The sequence below is a fragment of the Heteronotia binoei genome, chromosome 10, assembly GCF_032191835.1.
Source record: "Heteronotia binoei isolate CCM8104 ecotype False Entrance Well chromosome 10, APGP_CSIRO_Hbin_v1, whole genome shotgun sequence".
In the NCBI taxonomy this organism is placed as follows: domain Eukaryota; kingdom Metazoa; phylum Chordata; class Lepidosauria; order Squamata; family Gekkonidae; genus Heteronotia; species Heteronotia binoei.
This window is the reverse complement of record NC_083232.1, coordinates 101,728,425-101,749,724: the sequence shown is the minus strand read 5'-3', so window position 1 is coordinate 101,749,724 and position 21,300 is coordinate 101,728,425.

Sequence of the window (21,300 nt, the reverse complement as noted above, 5' to 3'; positions counted from 1 at the left end):
TAACAGTAATGACAACTACTGGCATTTGGTTACATTTTATGCCATCAGCAAAGCACAATAAAGCAATCATTCACACGGTTTCAAGCAAGCATTTCTTCTTCCCAGACTCCGTTATCAGAAAGGGAGGATGCCCCCCTGTTGCGAAGGCCAAACGGCCTGTCTTCAAAGGGCACCTGTGGATGTTAAGCAGAGACTATCTGTCGCCTGCTCCACTGCCCTAAATATTTGGCATAGCACAGGGACCAGGGTTAATTGCAGTGGTTGGGCACTTTCTATTATTTCTGAGGTACAGCATGGAGTCGGTTTGGCTAAGCTATATAAAGCAAAAGTTACAAGTTCTGACAGTGGTGACACCATGGAGCTAATGACATTCTTATCCAAAGCCCTGCTTGGTAGAGGAAAGCTGCCAAGTCTGTCTATCATTGTATTAAGCTGGTGGCATTTAGGGACTCTGATGAAGAAGTTTGGAGGGGACCTCCTTGTTGGGACATGCTTCTTTGATTGAGTGCTAGAGCAATTTTCTGTCCTATCTTAATAGTCCTTCTGTGATCAGGGTTATTCTGGATTCTTTAAATTCCACTATTCCATATGACCCGGCCTGGATAACCTGGGCTAGCCTGATTTTGTCACATCTCATAGGCTAAGCAGGATCAGCCCAGGCTAGTACTTGGATGGGATTCCACCATGGAAGTCCAGAGTCAGACAGTGGCAAACCACCTCTGTTCATCTCTTGCCTTGAAAACCCTACAGTCAGCTGCGACTTGATGACACTTTCCACCAGCACTGTTCCATAATCTTGAAGTATTTCTTGATCATTTTATTAAGAACCACTCCTTCCTTCCTTCCTTCCTTCCTTCCTTCCTTCCTTCCTTCCTTCCTTCCTTCCTTCCTTCCTTCCTTCCTTCCTTCCTTCCTTCCTTCCTCAACTGAGTCAAAGTTAACCCCTTTTTCCCCAAAGGGAGATATTTTAGTATGTTTTGTATAATTAACTGAAACCTATTGAACTTTGAAGTGCTTAAACTTGATGGACTCCTACTCTATCTTTAGATTTAGATTTATTGGATTTAGATCCTGCCCTCCCCGCCGGAGCAGGCTCAGGGCGGCTCACAACATGTAAAAACAGAACAGTTCACATTACATTATTAAAACCATTAAAACAGTTAAAAACATTCTGGTGCTAATATCAGTTGACACTATTACATTTCAGATGGCGTTCAGGATATAAAATATCATTCCCTACTCCCGTATCAGTCATTCCGGATTAAAGGCCAGCCGGAATAGTGTCGTTTTACAGGCCTTGCGGAATTGGGCGAGGTCCTGCAAGGCCCTTTCTTCTTCCGGCAACTGATTCCACCAGAAGGGGGCAGCGATCGAGAAGGCTCTCTCTCGAGTTGGCTTTAATCTTGCCTCCCTTGGCCTGGGGGGTCACTAATAGATGTTGTGTCCCAGATCTAAGTACCCTCTGGGGAATATGTGAGGAGAGATGGTCCCTAAGGTAAGCAGGTCCTTGGCCATAAAGGGCTTTAAAGGTAATAACCTCTTTTACCTCCTACCATTTCCCCAAAGATCATAGGATGTGATCAGCTTCTCCCATTTCATCTTCATAAAGACCCCGTGATGCCATTCAAGCTTAAGAACAACAGCTAGTCCCAATTTAGTCTTTTAGTCCCAAGTTAGCGTGGCAGCTGTGTTCATTATTTGTGGCTCTGCCCTCTTGCCCTATGAAACAGCAGGCGATTGTCCAGTTCTAATTTAGCACAAGCAACAACGTTCATTGTTAATTTTCCAAACTACACCATGTAAATCTCCTCCCAGCCCAACTTCAATCCTGAAAACATGCCTGACGCAATGAAGACAGACTGAAACTCGTGAACAGAGGTTTGAACCCAAGTGCCTGTGATTCCTCTCTTCACTCATGATAATGGTGGTGGAAAGTGCCATCAAGTTGCTGCTAACTTTTGACAATGCCATAAGGTTTCTAAGGCTGAGACATTTCGTGGTGGTGTGCTGTTGCCTGCCTCTGTGGAGCAACCCTGGGCTTCCTTGGTGGTCTCCCATTTAAGTACTAATGATGGCTTCCAAGAGCTTAGCTTCCAGGAGATTACTAGACCTGCCTAATGCTCTGCATGGCGCCATCATCATATCTGGCCTGGGCTCTGTCCTCATGATGTACCAGGATGTGCTGATTTCAAGACTGGGCAGTCTGAGATTCTAGCGTGTATTAAGTGGCATGAAGTCACTTCCAAGTTATGGCAACCCTACGAATTAATGACCTCCAAACTGTCCAATCTTTAAAAGCCTTGCTCAGGTCTTGCAAACTGAGGGCTGTGACTTCCTTGGCTGAATCAGTCCATCTCAGGCTGGGTTTTCCTCCCTTTCTGCAGCCTAAGCATTATTGTTTTTTTCCAGTGACATTTGTGTTCTCATAGCGTGACCAAAGTTCAGGTTTGATTTGGTCTAGAACCCATTTATTTGTCTTCTTGGTGGTCCACAGAATCTGCAAAATTCTCCTCCAACATTTCAAAGGAATCAACTTTCTTCCTGTGAGCTTTCTTCATCATCTAACTTTCACAACAATACATTGTAATGGGGAGTCATGTGGCATGAATTAATTTGATCTTGGTCTGCAGGGAGACATCCTGACACTTAAGAATCTTTTCCAGTTCTTTCATAGCTGCCCTCCCTGTCTCAATCATAGAAACCTAGAGTTGGAAGGAACCTCCAGGGTCATCTAGTCCAACCCCCTGCACAATGCAGGAAACTCACAAATACCTCCCCCTAAATTCACAGGATCCTCATTGCTGTCAGATGGCCATCTAGCCTCTGTTTCAAAACCTCCAAGGAAGGAGAGCCCACCACCTCCCGAGGAAGCCTGTTCCGCTGAGTAATTGCTCTAATGGTCAGGAAGTTCCTCCTAATGTTGAGCTGGAAACTCTTTTGATTTAATTTCAACCCACTGGTTCTAGTCCTACCTTCTGGGGCCATAGAAAACAATTCCACACCATCCTCTAGATGACAGCCCTTCAAGTTCTTGAAATGGTGATCATATCACCTCTCAGCCACCTCCTCTCCAGGATAAACATCCCCAGCTCCTTCAACCTTTCTTCATAGGATTTGGTCTCCAGACCCCTCACCATCTTCGTCGCCCTCCTCTGGACCCGTTCCAGCTTGTCTATATTCTTCTTAAAATGTAGTGCCCAAAACTGAACACAGTACTCCAGGTGAGGTATTACCAGAGCAGAGTAAAGTGATACCGTCACTTCACATGATCTGGACACTAGACTTCTGTTGATACAGCCCCAAATTGCATTTGCCTTTTTAGCCACCACATCACACTGTTGACTCATGTTCAGCGTATGATCCACTAAGACTCCTAGATCCTTTTCGCACATACTACTGCTAAGACAAATCTCCCCCATCCTATAACCATGCATTGGATTTCTCCTACCTAAATGCAGAACTTTACATTTATCCCTCATTGTTTCTTGGTTTCAGTCTCCTTTCTGGTGGATAATGGTATCAAGAAACAAAAAGCCTCGAACAATTTCCTATTTCTTCATTGTCAGCCTTAAGAGATGTGAACTATTAATACATCAATGCTATGTGCACCAAGCAGTGGAATTCTTGGTGTGCTAACCGAAACGCCTCCAACCCAATTTAAATGTGATCAAAGCCGCATAGAATGCTACGTAGATAAGGATTTCATTTTATAGCATGCTCAGCATCAGTTTTAAAAGGCCTCAAATTATTTCCTATATTTGGGGGGGAGATATCTGTGAGTCTTTTCTGTCTTTTGCTGCAGGTTTGTTTGTTTGTTTCTACATTCAATTTCTAACCTGCCCTTTCCTGCACCTCAGGGCTCAGGATAAATAGTTAAAAGCAAAATTTTACAATATTAGGATTATAATTTCACCTACAATGGTGCTCAATAATATCAGATCAAAGCATTGCAGGTGGTTACTGTTGAGGTAAGTGACCCAGGGCTTTTTTTGTAGCAGGAACTCCTTTGCATATTAGGCCACACACCTCTGATGTAGGCAATTCTCCTGGAGTTTACAGCAGGCCCTGAAAGAAGAGACCTGTAAGCTCTTGGAGGATTGGCTACATCAGGGGTGTGTGGCCTAATATGCAAAGGAGCTCCTGCTAAAAAAAGCCCTGGAGGGAACAGAACCACTAGAGGAAGGACAGTGCTCTTTATCATCACTATCCCTGCCCATATCCCTGGTGAAACATCTCTGTGTTACGGGCCCTATGGAATTGTTTCAGATCTTACAGGGCTCACAAGACAGAGAGGTCCACCAGGTAGGGGCACACTGCTCACCTTTGAACTAGGCAGGCTGCCACCACCATGCCTCAACACCCACCCACCTGGTGGACCAACCAAAATTGTTGGGCCTTTAAAATAAGACAGGGGCCCAGTCCCCAGATGCCCCACCATAGCTGCAGGCCCAGATGAAGGCCAGGGCTGAAAAGGCACTGTCTCTGGTTGTATACAGCTGGATGGTTTTGAGGCTAGGGACCACTAGCTGGTTGTCATTAGCTGAGCATAGTACTCTTTGAAGGACATGTCGGGCGAGGCGGTCCCATTGATACGCTGGTCCAAGACCATTTAGGGCTTTTAGGTTTTACACAATTCTTTTTAAAGAAAAGGCTTTATATATGATTCAAATAGAGGGAAAAAATCTGAGTCACTGTGTTCATTTCCCCCATTGTCTATTTATGTAGAAGTAAAAAGCTAACATACATAAGTGTAAATATTTGAGAACTCCGTCACTAAGCGAAGCTTGCCCTTGCTTTCCGAATGACTTATGTTCAGATTCTCAGCTCAGCAATCAGTTCTAATTTCCATGTGTGAGTTGCCTTGGTTGTCTACAGTCGCTGGAGCACAATCAAGATTTATTCTCTGGGGCCCTTTTAAACAACCAGTTTAGAAAGAATCTCAATTTAAAAAGACGAGGAGGAGGAGGGGATGGAAAATCCGCACAAACTCCAATTAACACGTTGAATTGACTGAACAGTCCAAATAACAATCCCTCAGTGTGAAATGCCTGTGTGGAATTAGCACAGAGCCCAACACAGGAGGAGGGGGTGTGGAAACACAACCCACCGGAGCAGGAAAACCAGGAGACATTCTGAGCCTCTGCTGCTAAGCTGTCAGTTCCAGGATCTCCCCACAGATACTGAGTCTGAGCTACTGGAACAAGGGCTACATCCCCAGCCTCCATGAAGTGTAAAGGAAGTTTCTCAGGGCCCTGTGGATGAGAAGACTGCAGCTTCTGCTCCCCATGATAGAAAGAGGCATGTGATGGTAACTGGGGATTCCCTAATCAGAGGGGTAGAGTCCAAAGTGTGCCAGCCTGACTTGTCATCTTGAGAGGTCTGCTGTCTACCGAGTGCACCCATCTAGGATGTGACAGAAGGGATAGGAAGACTCACCCAGGGATTATTATCCTTTCTTGGTGAGCCACATGGGAACAAATGATACTGCCTGACACAGCCTGGAAAAAGGCTCTGAGTCAGAAGGTGAAGGAGCTGGGAGTACAGGAAGTGTTTTCATCCGTTCTTCCTGTCGAAGGCCATGGCTTAGGATGGGAAAGAAGAATACTGCAAATAAATGACTGGCTACATAGATGGAGTCATCAGGAAAGGTTTGGATTTTTGGACCATGGAAGCTTTTTGAGATAGGTCTCCTGTCCAAGAGAGATCTAGCTGTCCTCAACTAGGGCCGGGGCTTTTTCCACCTTGGCCCATCATCTGGTGGAATTCTCTGCTGGAGAACATTCACACCCTGAGGGATCTGTTACCTTTCCTCAGGGCATGCAAGGCACAGATATTCTGCCAGGTCTTTGGTTGAGGACAGTGACGGGACGGCACATACCTTCTGTTCTCTGGGGAACTTACATTATGTAGTGTACACACCTTTGTTGTAAGCCGCCCTGAGTCCTGCTTGCAGGGAAGAGCGGACTAATAAAGCTAAATAGATCAATATTTTTCTTCTTTGTTTTTTTTTGTAACAAATGCTATTGTTAGCATTTTGCATTGAAAGGCTCAGAGTGTCATAGGAAGGTGGTATTTTAATATCACTCACAAAAGCCACCTCAAGAGGATCTGCAGTGCCAACTTTCTAAGGGCAGGCAAGTGGAGAGTTCAATTATGCGCACTGTTCTTGAAAACAGCTTCCCGGGTTCTGGTGAGGGAGCTGGCGTGTGCTCTTGGGCTCTCCTCGGACTCATAGCTGCAGGCTGTGGACTTCTTCCAATTACTCATTTCACCTCAGGGTAAACTGAGCGGAAATTACATTTTAGCTTTGTATATACCTGTATGAAATGGGGAGAATACATTCCCGACATTAATAGACTGTGTAGAGCACGTAGCAGCCAGTGGGCCTTGGGAGTGCTGAGCAGGGCATGTGCGTCGTTCTCCTCAAGTCTGCCTGTCTTTCTCCTCATGTGGAGTACGCCTACTGCCCCAGACTGACTGCAGACTGTTGGGCTGGCATTTATGGGGGAAATCTTTCAGGCTCAAAACAACAACAACCAAACCCCCGATTGAAGAGCTCAGTAAATTTACACACTTGGAAAGAAAGGATTTTGATTTGGAACCTGTTGCAAATATGTTCAATTATTAATTCTGCATGGTTGCTATTAGGGTTGTCACCTCCACGTAGGGGAGTCCCTAGAGATTTGACAGGGGAAGGCAGAGTCTGGGCCGGGAAGGGAGCTCAGCGTGGATGTGGTGCCACAGAGTCCATCCACCAAGGGGACAGATCTCTGTAGTCTGAAGAGCAGCCATAATTCCAGGAGCACACTGGCACCACCTGGAGGCTGGCAGCCCCACTACACTTGCCAGCATTTATAGTGCGGTCATGCACTGTAATACATTTTGATTGATTGACACTTGCAAGTAGTTTGGTTTGTACTACTCCTTATTCACAGTCATTTGTGAATAACAGTCAGTGCGGGGGAGGGATGCTTTCATCAGCTGCTGACACCTGTTATGCACTGAGCCGAAAACCGGGGTGGGGGGTGGGGATACCCTTGCAGATAGAATTTTACCTGGAGACTGCTGATTCCCTTGACAAGGATTCCTTGGAGGTTTTTAAACAGAGGCTAGATGACCATCTGAGAGCAATGAAGATCCTGTGAATTTAGGGCAGGGGTGGGGAACCTTTTTTCTGCCAAGGGCCATATGGATATTTATAACATTATTTGCGGGCCATACAAAATTATCAACTGAAAAAACAGTGCTCCGCTGAGGGAGAACAATTCAGGCCAGCAAAATTAATGCAAATAATTGTTTTTCTATTTGAAGTCATGTAGGGAGAGCCTAATCTGGCACACGCACACAAAAACACACACGCACACATACACACAGCCTGCCACCCTTGGCAAATGTCTAGGTTCAGGGCTTTTTTTTAGAAAAAGCCCAGCAGGAACTCAGTAGCATATTAGACCACATCCCCTAATGTTAGCATATTAGGCCACACAATCTGGGATTATCAAGTGCAAACTGAACTGTGACAGTAACTTTTGCAGGCCCTGCAGCAATTCTGGCTGGCCAGCCAGGCCCCAGGGAGGCTGCCGCACAGTACATCTGGGCCCTGTGATCCCTGCCTGGCCCTGGGGAGGCTGCTGCACAGCACGGCTGGGCCCCACGATCTTCGCTGGCCAGCCAGGCCCCAGGGAGGCTGCCACATGGCTCAGTTCGGCCCAGCAATCCCCGAGGGCCACATCAAGTGACCTCGAGGGCCTTATACAGCCCTCAGGATGGATGTTCCCCACCCCTGATTTAGGGGGAGGTGTTTGTGAGTTTCCTGCATTGGGCAGGGGGTTGGACTAGATTACTCTGGAGGTCCCTTCCAACTCTATGGTTCTAAGGAATCATTTTGGTCTCCTCACCCAAAGCTAAGCAAAAGCTAAGGGAAGTGAGATTTAAAGAAAATGAAAAACTTAGTGAGAAAGCACCTTGGAGCTTGGACTGTACCAGGAATTCCCATGATCCCAGAGCAATTTTTCCATGGAGACTCTTTGTCTGGTGGCCTCTGTTTCTTACAGCTATGTTTTTACCTGTCCAGGATGAAAATTATAGGCTTAAAGCTGATGTGCTTTTGCTGATTAACTGCAATGCCTTTCATAGCCTCCGCTGTAGAAAAATTTTAAAATGATAATGTAACTTACAAAACCTGTATTAATTGCATAAACCAAATACCACCAAAACTGGGAGTGTGGGGGGAGATAGTTGTGAGTTTCCTGCATTGTACAGGGGGTTGGACTAGATGACCCTGGAGGTCCCTTCCAACTATATGACTCTATGATTCCCAGTTTTCTATTTGTGTCTTCTTCTTTTGTACAAGTTTCCTGTGGACACCAGTACTCTGATTACCAGGACAATCCTATGGAGAGTCTTTACTGACAGGGTGCCATAGTAGGTTCCAGGGATCCACAAGATTAAGTTCGTAAGCAGAAGCAGTGTTCAACTTTTTAAAATCACGCTTCCCCCCACCCATGCCACATTGCAGACTGCAGCGTACATAAAAGTAGTTGATGAATACCGGGGTCAGCTGTTCAAGGGTCAGAATTGTCAAGACGTGGAACTTCAAACAGAGACGGATCATAATGTTGCCAAATTAATCCATTTATTTGAGAACAAACAGTCTTAGCAGAGTAGCAAGTTGAGTTTGATAATGGGTAGGGCTGAGCCCTGCCTTTTTGTACATTTCAAAGAGGGGAAACAATACAGCATTCTCACACCCTTGGAGACAGTCAGGCGCTTCCCATACCTCCTTATCTTTCCCCCAGGAAGCTCCCCACTGGTTACCTTGAATATGCTAACTTCAAAGGCCCAGATGGCTTCTAGGCCTAGTGTGAAATTCTTCTCCTTGCGGTTAGGAATTGCCTTGAGGAGAGATACATGTTACTATTCTCACGGTTAGTAGAGGAAGGGAATATAGCACAGCATAATACAATATGGGGTTAGTCATGTCAAGCAGCTACACTCTAACAGTTACAGTATCATAGCTAAGTTACACGTCTGACAAGAATATTCCACTGAGCTAGTGTCAAATCTCAAAGAGGCTTCAGTGGTTGATGTTAAAGAACATTTCACCAGCTCAAGTCCTTTGAGAGAATCCAAGAAGATTGTGCATTCTGATCCTTATCATGATGTCTTTATGGCTTCCCCAGACCTGGATGATCCAGGCTAGCCCAATCTCACCAGATCTCTGAAGCTAAACAGGGTCAGCCCTGGTTAGTATTTGGATGGAAGTCCACATTTAGATGAGATCCAGTTTGGTGTAGTGGTTAAGTGTGCGGACTCTTATCTGGGAGAGCTGGGTTTGATTCTCCACTACTCCACTTGCACCTGCTGGAATGGCCTTGGGTCAGCCATAGCCCTCGCAGGAGTTGTCCTTGAAAGGCAGCTGCTGTGAGAGTCCTCTCAGTCCCACCTCACAGGGTGTCTGTTGTGGGGGGGGGGAAGATATGGGAGATTGTAAGCCACTCTGAGTCTCTAGGCTTCCCAACCCTCCCGCCCTGGCGGGGGACCCCCGAATTTTCAGCCTCCTCCCCCGCTCTTAAAACATCTGGGGGCGGGGGGAGAGAGAACATACCTGTAGGCATCATGTTGTTTTACAGCTTGGGATCCGTTTTTAAAATGTGTCCCTTTAAGGCTGCACAGGAAACAGGAAACAGGAATGGCGTAGAGCTGGTGCTTCAGCAGGGTGGCCAACACTTCCCTCACTAGTTTCACATGGGATTGTTCGTCTTGCGAATAAATAATGATGTCATCAAGGTACACCACCACCCCCTTGTACAGAAATTTCCGCAATACATCATTTATGAAATTCATGAACACCCCAGGTGCCCCTTGCAATCCAAACGGCATGACTAAATATTCAAATTGCCCCATCGGGGTGTTGAACGCCGTTTTCCACTCATCCCCCTCCTTGATGCGCACTCGGAAGTACGCGTCCCGCAGGTCAAGCTTTGTGAAAATCTTCCCCCCCGCCACCGTGCTTAGCAAATCTTTGATGAGGGGGATGGGGTAGGCGTTTGACATGGAAATCGCGTTAATCCCACGAAAATCAGTGCAAAGCCTAAGACTGTGGTCCTTTTTCTTTCTAAACAACACGGGGGCCGCGTGGGGGGCCGTCGCGGGTCTGATGAACCCCCTTTTCAAGTTCAAGTCTAGGAATTTTCGCAGCTCCTTCTTCTCAGCCCACCCCATTTGGTAGAGCTTGGCCCTGGGAAGGCTTTCCCCGGGGATTAGTTCTATCGCGCAGTCTGTGCTCCTGTGGGGGGGTAGCTGGTTGGCCTCCCGCTCACTAAATACTTCCATCAGGTCGCGGTAGGCGTCCGGGACATGGTGCACCTCTTCCACCAGGACGCACGCCCTCTCCCGAGCGGCTGGCGCTCGTGGCCCCCATGCTGCCTGCCAAAGGTGCTGGTTGCAACTTGGGTCGGGAAATCTGATGGTCTGGGCTCTCCAGCGGATGAGGGGCTCGTGCTTCTCCAACCACCCCACTCCCAGGACCACGGGGTAGCCACAGGCGGGCGCGATCACAAACGTCTCTGAGTCCCAGTGGTCCTCAATCCCCAGGGGGCACGGCTCAGTCTCTTGCGTGCAGGGTTCCCCCCCCATTACTGACTCATCCATCTGTTCAAAGTGCATGGGGTGGGGCAGTTGTAAGCGTTTCAACCCCAGAGCCTCCACCACCTTGGGGGAAATCAGCTCTCTATTACAGCCCGAGTCTATGAGGGCCCGGATCTGTAGGAACCTTTTTAGCTTTGGGTTCAACAATTTGACCACTATAAAGTACAACCTTCCCGTGGGTCTCACCGTTAGCGGTGCCTCCTCTCAGTCGACCTGCTGGTTGGCACCGTTCAAAGCAGGTCGGCGTCGTTTCCCGCCGGCTCCTCTTCCCACGCCAGCTCGGCCAGCTCCTCTGACAGACGCACCTCCTCCTCTTGTAGGTCGTCTTGCACCAGGAGCGCGCTGCTCTTCGCCGTGTCCTTAGGGCGGCCGGTGGTTTTCTTGGGGCCGGGGGTGCCCGGGCGGGTGGCTCCCTGCGGTGGGGCGGCCCCGGTGGCTGATTGGGGGCAGCCGGAGGCCAGATGGTTGGGGTCCCCACACCGGAAACATCGGGGCCCCCCCGGGGCAGCCACCGCCTGCTTCTTGACTTTAGGTGGCTCAGCCTTCCCGGGGCTTGCTTTCGGCGTTCCCCTGCCGGCGGCCAGTGCTTGGCGCAGCATCGCCACTCGTTTCAGGTTGGTCTCCACCTCCCCCGTCAGCTGAATCCACCCCACCAGGGTATCGGGGCGGGCTTGCGTGAGCGCTCTATCCAGGATGCTCGGGTTCAGCCCATTGGTGAAGTGCTCGATCTTCATCACCTCGTTCCAGTTCCGAGCCCGGGCGGCATTGGCCTGGAAGTCGGCCGCGTACTCTCGGATGGATCGGGCCCCTTGCTTCATGTTCCGCAGCACCGCCAGCGCTCGGGTTTCTTGCAGGGGGTCCTCGTACTGGGTCAGCAGGGCTTGCACGAAAGTGTTTACGAAGTGGAGGACCGGGCTGTTGGTTTCGCATAGGCTCACATACCACTTCTTCGCTGCGCCCCGTAGCTTCGACCCGAGGTAGTCCACACGGCTCATCTCATTGGGGAATGAGTCCCCCCAGTAGTGCATGTAGCTGTTCGCCTGGATCGCGAAGTAGTTCACTTCCTCCGGGTCCCCGTCGAACGTGGCGTCCAGCTCCCGGCCTCCCCCCAGGTCTCTTTGTCTGACCGGGGCAGGAGGGGGCGCCGCTAGGGCTTGCGGGGCCGCTCCGGGTGGAGGGGCGGCGGGGCCCTGTTGAACCGGGGGTCCCCGCGGACCCGTCGGGGCTGGCTGTTGCTGGCGAGCCCCGGTCACCCCCAGTGCTCTGCCCAGCTGCGCGGTCAGGGTCTGCATCTGGTCCTTGAGGTCTCTCACCGTCCCGTCGATCTCCCTGCGGACCATCGCGCGAAACGCCTCGTACTCCTCATCGGTCTGGTCCTTGGGGCTCGCCCCTCCGTCATCCGCTCCGCACTCGGCCCCTTCGCTTCCACTCCCGGGGGCTTGCGCCCCCGCGGCTCCGGCGCCTTCACTCGCCTCGCCCGGGTGGGCGGCGGCGGCCTCAGCCAGTTGGACCCGCTTGGTGTGGCGGGTCATGATCGCCTCCCGTCGGACCGGGGCTTGATCCATCAGCGTAGTGGAGGTCCTTGGCTGGTATTGCCGTGGGGTCACCACCAGCTGAAACTGTGGAGGGGAGGCCGCGGTCCTTCTGGTAGAATGGATGTGCCAGGGTGTCTCGGCCCCCTCCACTCTGGTTGGGAATCCTCCATTCTCTGGAGACTGTTCGGACATCGCCTTTTCAGTTGCCGGAAAGGTTGAACTCCAAGATAGAGGAGTCCTTCAAAATGTCAAGTCGGCTGAATTCAATAACGAGTCTCTTGATAGAGTAACAAGTTTATTGTAATCAGAACTAGAGACCATGGCAGAGATTGAAGGACTGAAATACATATGCACTAATCCAGTATTTAAGGTATGAATCTAAAGGATTCCTACGGGGGGGGGGGCAATCTATGCAACACATCTTCACACTAGGATGCTACTTCTTTCGTTCCCAGGCCGAAGCCTTGACACCCCATACTCCCCACAGAGAACAAGGCTGGGAAGGCGCCACTATCTTGTTCACATGTTAGCATTTCAAAGCAGGTTACACAACAAAGGCCTTTCTAGTGAGGGGGCAGGAAAGTGGGCTAGCAACCCCCGGTGTACACTGTAAAGTACCCAGACTCCTTTACTTCAGAACCAAACTTAATACAGATATTGAGTAACTCATAGCAGACTTGACACCCCTCCCTTTCTTTTCCTGCGCAGCTTGCTTTCGTTTTCACAGCGAGCAAATTCTGCTGGAAGAAGACCAAGTACGGTAAGTATTTGTGTGTGTGTGTGTGTGTGTGTGAGAGAGGGAGGGGACAGGGAGGGGGGATTCCCTGGTATGGAGGCCCCCCCCCTTTAGAAAGCGTGTGGGGGGGAGAGAAATGTCTATTATTCCCTATGGAGAACGATTCCCATAGAGAATAATAGGGAATTGATCCATGGGTATTGGGGGCTCTGGGGGGGCTATTTTTTTGAGGTAGAGGCACCAGATTTTTAGTATAGCAGCTAGTGCCTCTCCCCAAAATACCCCCCAAGTTTCAAAAATATTGGACCAGAGGGTCCAATTCTATGAGCCCCAAAAGATGGTGCCCCTATCCTTAATTATTTCCTATGGAAGAAAGACATTTAAAAAGGCGTGCTGTCCCTTTAAATGTGATGGCCGGAACTCCCTTGGAGTTCAATTATGCTTGTCACATCCTTGTTCCTGGCTCCACCCCCAAAGTCTCCTGGCTCCGCCCCCAAAGTCCCCAGATTTCTCTTTAATTGGACTTGGCAACCCTATGAGTCTCTGATTCAGAGAGAAGGGCAGGGTATAAATCTACAGTCGTCTTCTTCTTCTAAATATGGCCAGGGTCACTATGCAGAGGCAGGCTATGTCAAGCTACCTCTGTTCATCTTTTGTCTTGAAAACCCTACAAGGTCACCGTAAGTCAGTTACAACTTGGCAGCACTTTCCACCACCACACGTCTTAATGAAGCCTGGATTCTTACCTCTGTTGCCCTAAAATTTGACCTTGAAGTAATCTAAAAATGCTGAACAATTCTACTGATGCCCAATCACAGACAGGCTACTCAGAGCACATTACATCAGTGTTCCAATGCCTGCATTGGTCTTCTTTTCACCTGTAATTCAAGGTTCTGGTTACAATCTACAAGGTCCTAAAGTGCTTTGGTGCAACATACCACCCCTTTCTTTATGTCTGTTTTATAATTTCTGAGATCCACCAAGGATGGACTCTTCACAATCCACGAGGTTCCACCAAGATGTGCACAGAAAGGGGTTTCTTTGTAGTGCCTGTCTTCCCTCAGACCATACAAAGTCCAAACCTGTGCATCTCTGTTTGAGGAGCTCCAAGGTTTGCAGAAATCCCAAGAGAACGATATGCCAGATCCTGTTTCCTTACAAGAAGATTTTAATAAAGCATCAGACTTACAGAAATAGCAGGCTTCAATCCTCTGGGCCTCGAACATATACAACAAAGCTAGCCAGAAGTGAAGCTAAACCTAAACATCTTATATCCTAATTCATGACTACAAGTCAAGAATAGAATCATCGTAGCTACATTCTAGCCACTGAGTGATCTCACATCTGGTACTCAGTGGCAGAGGAAAACAATTCAGCTTTTTAGATAAAAATTTGAGAGCGTGTAAATGAAAAAAAATTCTCTTGGTAGCAGCCTGTCAACCATCCTCCCAGGTGACTAAGAAACTTAGCAAAAGCCAGCATGAAGATACAGAGTCTATACAGTCTCCTGAAAGCATCGTAAGATCTAGGTGGATTTTGTGGTTTAGGGCTAAATTGGGAAAGGGTAATTTGAGACATCATAATCTTACTCAGCTTTTGTTTTGCTACTGCTAAAGTCTTTAATTTTTTGAGATGGAAATGAACTATAAATATAACAAGTAAAAAAGGGACATTAAATGGTGATAGGTTTAGAGTTACCAACTCCAGGTTGGGAAATACCTAGAGATTTGAGCGTAAAGCCTGAGGAGAGCCCTCAGCAGGGTACGATGCCGTAGAGTCTGCCCTCCAAAGCAGCTGTTTTCTCCAGGGGAACTGAGGGGTGTTATCTGGAGATAATTCCAGGAAATCTTCAGATTTAGTTGTTTGTCAACACTTGATGTGGGCAGAAGCAGGTCAACAAAATGGGTGGTGGCATGGCAATCTTTATTACTGTACAATGTTTTCATTTCTGTCATGACCCACAAGAGCCAGTTTTACACCACAGTGATACTCTATCACTTACCTCCAAACTCGATGAAAGTCATTAGGCTTCCCAATCCCCAGGTCCCAGAGGGGGATCTCCCGGTTTTACAGGCTTCCCCCCGCCCCCAGCCAGCTGGCCAGCAGGGGAAACCCCTCCCCCACAGCCACCATGTACCTATAGATCTCTGGCAGGTTTAGAAATCTGCAAACAGGTCCGGTATCAAAATGTGTGTTCCTTTAAAGTTAAGCAGGAAGTGCTTCATGGGAAAGGGTCAGCAGCAGAGCACAGCCCCCCAGTTTGTTTTGCTTTCATTTCAGAGCAAGTAAGTGTATGTGTAAAAGAGAGCAGCATAGCCCCTGTATTTTTCAGACCTTATTGTGGCGGCACCAGAGACAGTTAAGTGTGTGTGTGCATGGGAGAGAGAGAGAGAGAGAGAGAGAAAGAAAGAGAGAAAGAGAGAAAGAGAGAAAGAGAGAAAGAGAGAAAGAGAGAAAGAGAGAAAGAAAGAAAGAAAGAAAGAAAGAAAGAAAGAAAGAAAGAAAGAAAGAAAGAAAGAAAGAAAGAAAGAAAGAAAGAAAGAAAGAAAGAAAGAAAGAAAGAAAGAAAGAAAGAAAGTCTTTGTAGAGTCAGTAAGAGGGTGTTTTCAGAGTCTTTGTATAGGAACCTGTTTATGTAGGGTTGCCAATCCCCAGGTGGGGGCAGGGGATCCTCTTGGATCCCCTGCCCAGTATCATCAGAAAGTGGGGGGAGGGGAGGGAAATGGCTACTGGGAACTCTATTATTCCCTATGAAGTCTTATTCCCATAGGAAATAATGGAGAATTGATCCGCTGGTTTCTGAGGCTCTGGGGGGGGGGGTTGTTGTTTGAGGGAGAGGCACCAAATTTGCAGCATACCATCCAGTGCCTCTTCCCAAAATACCCCCCAAGTTTCAAAAAGATTAGACCAGGGGGTCCAATTCTATGAGCCCCTAAAGAAGCTGCCCCTATTATTTCCTATGGAAGGAAGGCATTTACAAAGGTGTGCGATCCCTTTAAATGTGATGGCCAGAAATCCCTTGGAGTTCAATTATGCTTGTCACACCCTTGCTCCTGGCTCTACCCCCAATGTCTCCTGGCTCCACCCCCAAAGTCTCCAGATATTTCTTGAATTGGACTTGGCAACCCCAGAAGCCATAGAGTTTGGGGGCAAGTGGTAGGGCATCACCCCCTGCAATGCTGGCACTTCTGGGTTGCACTAGAAATGATATCATTACACAACAATGTAAATCACAGCTCCTGCAGTTAAACACTTGCCTCTAACTCCCACTCCTGGCAATGATATCCAGGCCTCACCTGGAGGTTGGCAACCCTTGTTCTATTCTTAGCATCTCTTAGGCAGCAGAGAGGTCTTAGTGAACAGCTGTCCATCAGAATTCACCATTCTGAGTTACACAAAGCCATGATCCAGTTGAATTTAACCTACTTCATAAATAAACACCTTTGCTACCTAAGTACAGAGTAAAGGGGCTTATAACTTTTCTGCTAGATTGTAACATATTCCTGAACCCTGTTGGGAGATATTAATGTTATTCATGGAAACTGGTTCTTCTTACTGCTGCTTATCTGATGCTCTGAAATTGCCAATGTTCTCTAACATTTTCATACTGCAGAGAGCTTAATAGATCACTCAGAATGCCTACAATTAAATTCAAGCAAGTTGTGAAAGTATTGGGTTGCCTGGTGTTTTAAAACGCGAACCAACAGCTGCACAGAGATAGTGGTGTCAATCACCCTCACTTCTCCCGGTCTCTTAGAAAAAAGATGATCTGAACATTTTTCTCTGTATTACAGGATTGGCCATCACATGTATTTGAAAGTCGAAGAGGCCGAGCTGTGTTCTGCAAGCATGTGCCACATGTCTTTGATACAGCAGATAATCCCTGGAGGGGGCGTTTTCTGTCCTATGTGATTAAACCCTATCAGATTATTACCTAGAAGCAAATTTCTCCAGTGAGGTTCCTTATTAGTTAGTCACTCCTGTACCAGGAGACTACTCTGCTGGCCAGCCTTTAACCATTGCAGAATCCTTGGGTACTCTCCCCCATTATTTGGATGCCCATGCTTGGAACAGTCTTGGAAAAGAACTTGCAGATGTAATTTCTGAGGCTTTGATCATTGTTTTTGAGAATTCTTGGAGTACAGACGAGGTGCCAGAACTTAGACTGGAGGCAGGGGAATGTTGTCCCCATCTTCGGGGACCGGGAGGGGAAATCCCTCTGCCAGCTTTTGACGGTGTACCGCTGAGGCCAGCGGACAGGGTCAGGAGCCTGGGGGTGCTATTGGAGCCGTCCCTAAAGATGGAGGCTCAGATAGCGGCCACTGCCAAGTCCGCGTTTTTTCATCTTAGACGGGCAAGGCAGTTGGCCCCCTTCCTAGCCCCCGACGACCTAGCAACAGTGATCCATGCCACGGTCACCTCAAGGTTGGATTACTGCAATGCCCTCTACATGGGGCTGCCCCTGTGCCGGACCCGGAAATTGCAGCTAGTGCAGAATGCCGCGGCCCGGCTGTTACTGGGCCTCCCAAGGTGGGGGCACATCCGGCCGGGCCTTCGGGCTCTGCACTGGCTTCCAATAATATACCGAGTCCGGTACAAGGTGCTGGTCATCACCTTTAAAGCCCTATATGGCCTAGGACCTGCCTACCTGAGGGACCGTCTCTCCCCACACGTTCCCCAGAGAGCACTGAGGTCTGGCACTCAAAATCTGCTCATCATCCCCGGGCCCAAGGAAGTGCGTCTCAAGGCAACTAGAGACAGGGCCTTTTCCACAATGGCCCCTATGTAGTGGAACCAGCTACCGGAAGAGGTGAGGGCCCTGCGGGACCTTGCTCAGATCCGCAGGGCCTGTAAGCCAGCCCTCTTCCGGTTAGCCTATGCCTGATGAGATAATGTAGCTACCAGATTTTTGTGTTTATACTGTATAGTTTAATGTTTAATTTTAAGGTTTTTAGGTTTTAATTGTCTGATTTTAGAGGTAATAACTTGCTCTGATTTTACTGTTTTATTGTTTTATTGTTGTTGTAAGCCGCCCTGAGCCACTTGTGGGAAGGGCGGGATAGAAGTCACCAAATAAATAAAATAAATAAATAAAATCTTCAAGAAGGGGGAAAAGAAGGATCCAGGTAACTTGGAATACATCGAGGCTGCCTTATACTGAATCACACCCTTGTTCCATCAAGGTCAATGCTGTCTACTCAGATCAGTAGAAGCTCTCCTTTGTCTTAGAGAGAGGTTTATTTACATCACCTCCTACTGTTTATGATTAATCTTTTATATTGTAGGGTTGCCAACCTCCAGTTGGCACCTAGAGAGCTTGCCCTATTATAATTGATCTCCAGATGACCAAGATCAGTCCCCCTGGAGAAGACGGCTGCCTTGGGCAGTGGACCCTGAGACATCCTACCCTGCTGAGGTCCCTTTCCACCCCAAAGCCCCCCTTCCACCAGGCTCCACCCCCAAGAGCTCCAGGTACAGCAGGGCCTCTCTGCCGTTGTGCTTCCATCCTCCTAGTGTGGGGATATTACTGAACACCCCAGAAAGTATTTTCCAAGGTCATTAGAGAAGCCTTGAATCACTAGCTCTTCCCACGTGCACGCACTTACACAGCAAAGGCTTCAGCTGTGGATTTAAATTCTAGTACATGTTTTGCAAACAACAGAAGACTGTAACATCAATATATTTTATAAAGTGTAAAACACTCTGCATCAGAATTTTAAAATGAATATGTATCCAAATTTGATGTTTCTTTAAAAAAATGAGCCTCTGTGTTATTGTATTCATATGCAAAAGCTTCTGATATCTTTTTATAATTTCCACAGTACATCACAGAGTGCATTAAGATGAATACAAAGAGATCTCTGTGCATCCTTGAAATTGCTGCCTTATTTGCTGCCTTGAGTCTGAGAAGATATGCATGAGGTACAAATATTTTGAATAAACAAATGAATGAAGAAATGAATGAATGAATGAAATGCCATCCACCTGCGAATGCTTTCAGAATCATTCCGTAATTCAGTTTACGGATTAAACTGTTAAAATGGAGTAAACTGATGTAACTCCTCAAACTGATTCGAGGGGCTGCTTCAACAGATTAAGTTCTTGCAAAGTTTATATAATTAATTCCTACTGCTGTTTTGGAAAGTGCTTGGCATTAGGGATCCTTTTGCAAGCTCTAGGGAAGAAGAAGAAGAGGAGGAGGAGGAGGAGGACGAGATTGGATTTATACCCCACCCTTTACTAGATGAAAGAGTCAAGTAGGCAGCTGTGTTGGTCTGAAGCAGTAGAACCATGTATGTCAAGTTGCACCTTTAAGACCAACAAAGTATTATTCAGAATGTAAGCTTTCATGTGCTCTAAGCACACTTCCATGTGCAAGCACACTTAGAGCACATGACTTAGAGCACATTTGACTCATACTTTGCTCTACATGAAGGAATCTCAGAGTGGCTTACAATCCCCTTTCTCTTCCCCTCTCACTATTTTTTTATTTTATTTATTTATTTATATTTATATTTCGATTTATATCCCGCCCTTCCCACCGAGGTGGCTCAGGGCGGCTTACAACATATAAAACTTACATAGGTTTGGCTTAAAAACGGTTAAATAACAACAGTTAAAACAATAATTTAGTAAAACATAAAACATAAAAAGCAGCGGTCTATCAAAATGCATTCTAGCTCCATCCAAAAATTCTCAGTGTCAGTTAGTTGTTGTAGGCCAGCCGGAAGAGGATGGTCTTACAGGCCCTGCGGAACTGCCCTAGGTCCCGCAGGGCCCTTACCTCTTCCGGCAGCTGGTTTCACCAGTAAGGCACCGTTACCGAGAAGGCCCGATCCCTGGTGGATTTCAGACGGGCCTCCTTTGGCCCGGGGATTACTAGCAGATTTTGCGAGCCTGATCTTAGTACTCTCTGGGGAACGTGTGGGGAGAGACGGTCCCTAAGGTAGGCAGGTCCTAGGCCATATAGGGCTTTAAAGGTAATGACCAGCACCTTGTACCGGACTCGGAATATTATTGGCAGCCAGTGCAGATCCCGAAGCCCCGGCCGAACGTGCTCCCATCTAGGGAGCCCTAATAGCAGCCGGGCGGCGGCATTCTGCACTAACTGCACTACAGACACCCTGTGAGGTAAGTGGGGCTGAGAGAGCTATTTTGAGAACTACTTTTGAGAGAACAGATCTGAAAGAACTGTAACTGACCAACAGGGTCAGATCTAGGGCGGTGCTAGCCCCAGGCGCCGATAGAGGGGGGGGGGGGCGCCAAATTGGGTATGGAGACCATTGTATTCTATGGGACCATAAGATAGAATGGCTCATAAGGGGGCATCAATTTTTAACTTTGCCCCCCCCCCTCAAAAAACATGTAGATCCAGTTCTGCAGACCAAAGGTCACTCCAGCAGTTGCATGTGGAAGAGGTTCCTTCCAGCTCTATGATTCTATGAGTGGGAAATAGAACCTGGTTCTCCCAAATAAGAGTCTGTGCACTTAACCACTACACCAAACTGGCTTTGTAGGGGATCCCATGGAATGGTCCATCTGAATCCAGAGTCTAAACACATGTGATCTCTTTCCTTTTATAAGCAAGAACAAAGGGCGATGATGCATCACCTTTTGTACTGCCAATTTGCGGAGGGTAGCTGCCATCTCTATTCCATGCATGTATATAGCCACATAGCCAACAGAACACCTGGCATGGATAGCCCAGGCTAGCCTAATCTCATCATATTGCAGAAGTTAAGCAGGCTCGGCTCTGGTTAATATGTGAATGGGAGACCACCCAGGAAGTCCAGGGTTGATATGCAGAGACAGACAATTGCAAACCACCTCTGTTGGTCTCTTGCCTTGGAAACTCTATGAGGTGACTGCAAGGCAGCTGCAAATGTATAGTATAATAGCATTTTATTTATATCCCGCCCTCCCTGCCGAAGCAGGCTCAGGGCAGCTAACAACATAATCAATCTATACAATAAGTTATATAACAATTTTAAAATCAACGTTCAACATGAAACATTCCAATTTAAAATTAACATTTCTGGTGCTATTCTATTAGATGCAAGTATGTATGATGGCGGAATCACTTAAGACGAGTCCATCAATCATTCAGTCAGGAGAAGGCCATCCTAAAGAGGAAGGTCTTGCAGGCCCTGTGGAACTGTTCAAGGCTCCGCAGGGCCCGCACTTCTTCCGGGAGCTGGTTCCATAGGTGTGGAGCTGCAATGGAGAAGGCCCGTGTGCGAGTATTCTTTAATTTTGCCTCCTCGGCCCAGGCATAGTCAGTTGGTTCTTCCCCATTGACCTCAGTGCTCTCTGGGGTTCATATGGGGAGAGACGGTCCTTCAGGTGGGCAGGTCCTCGACCATATAGGGCTTTAAAGGT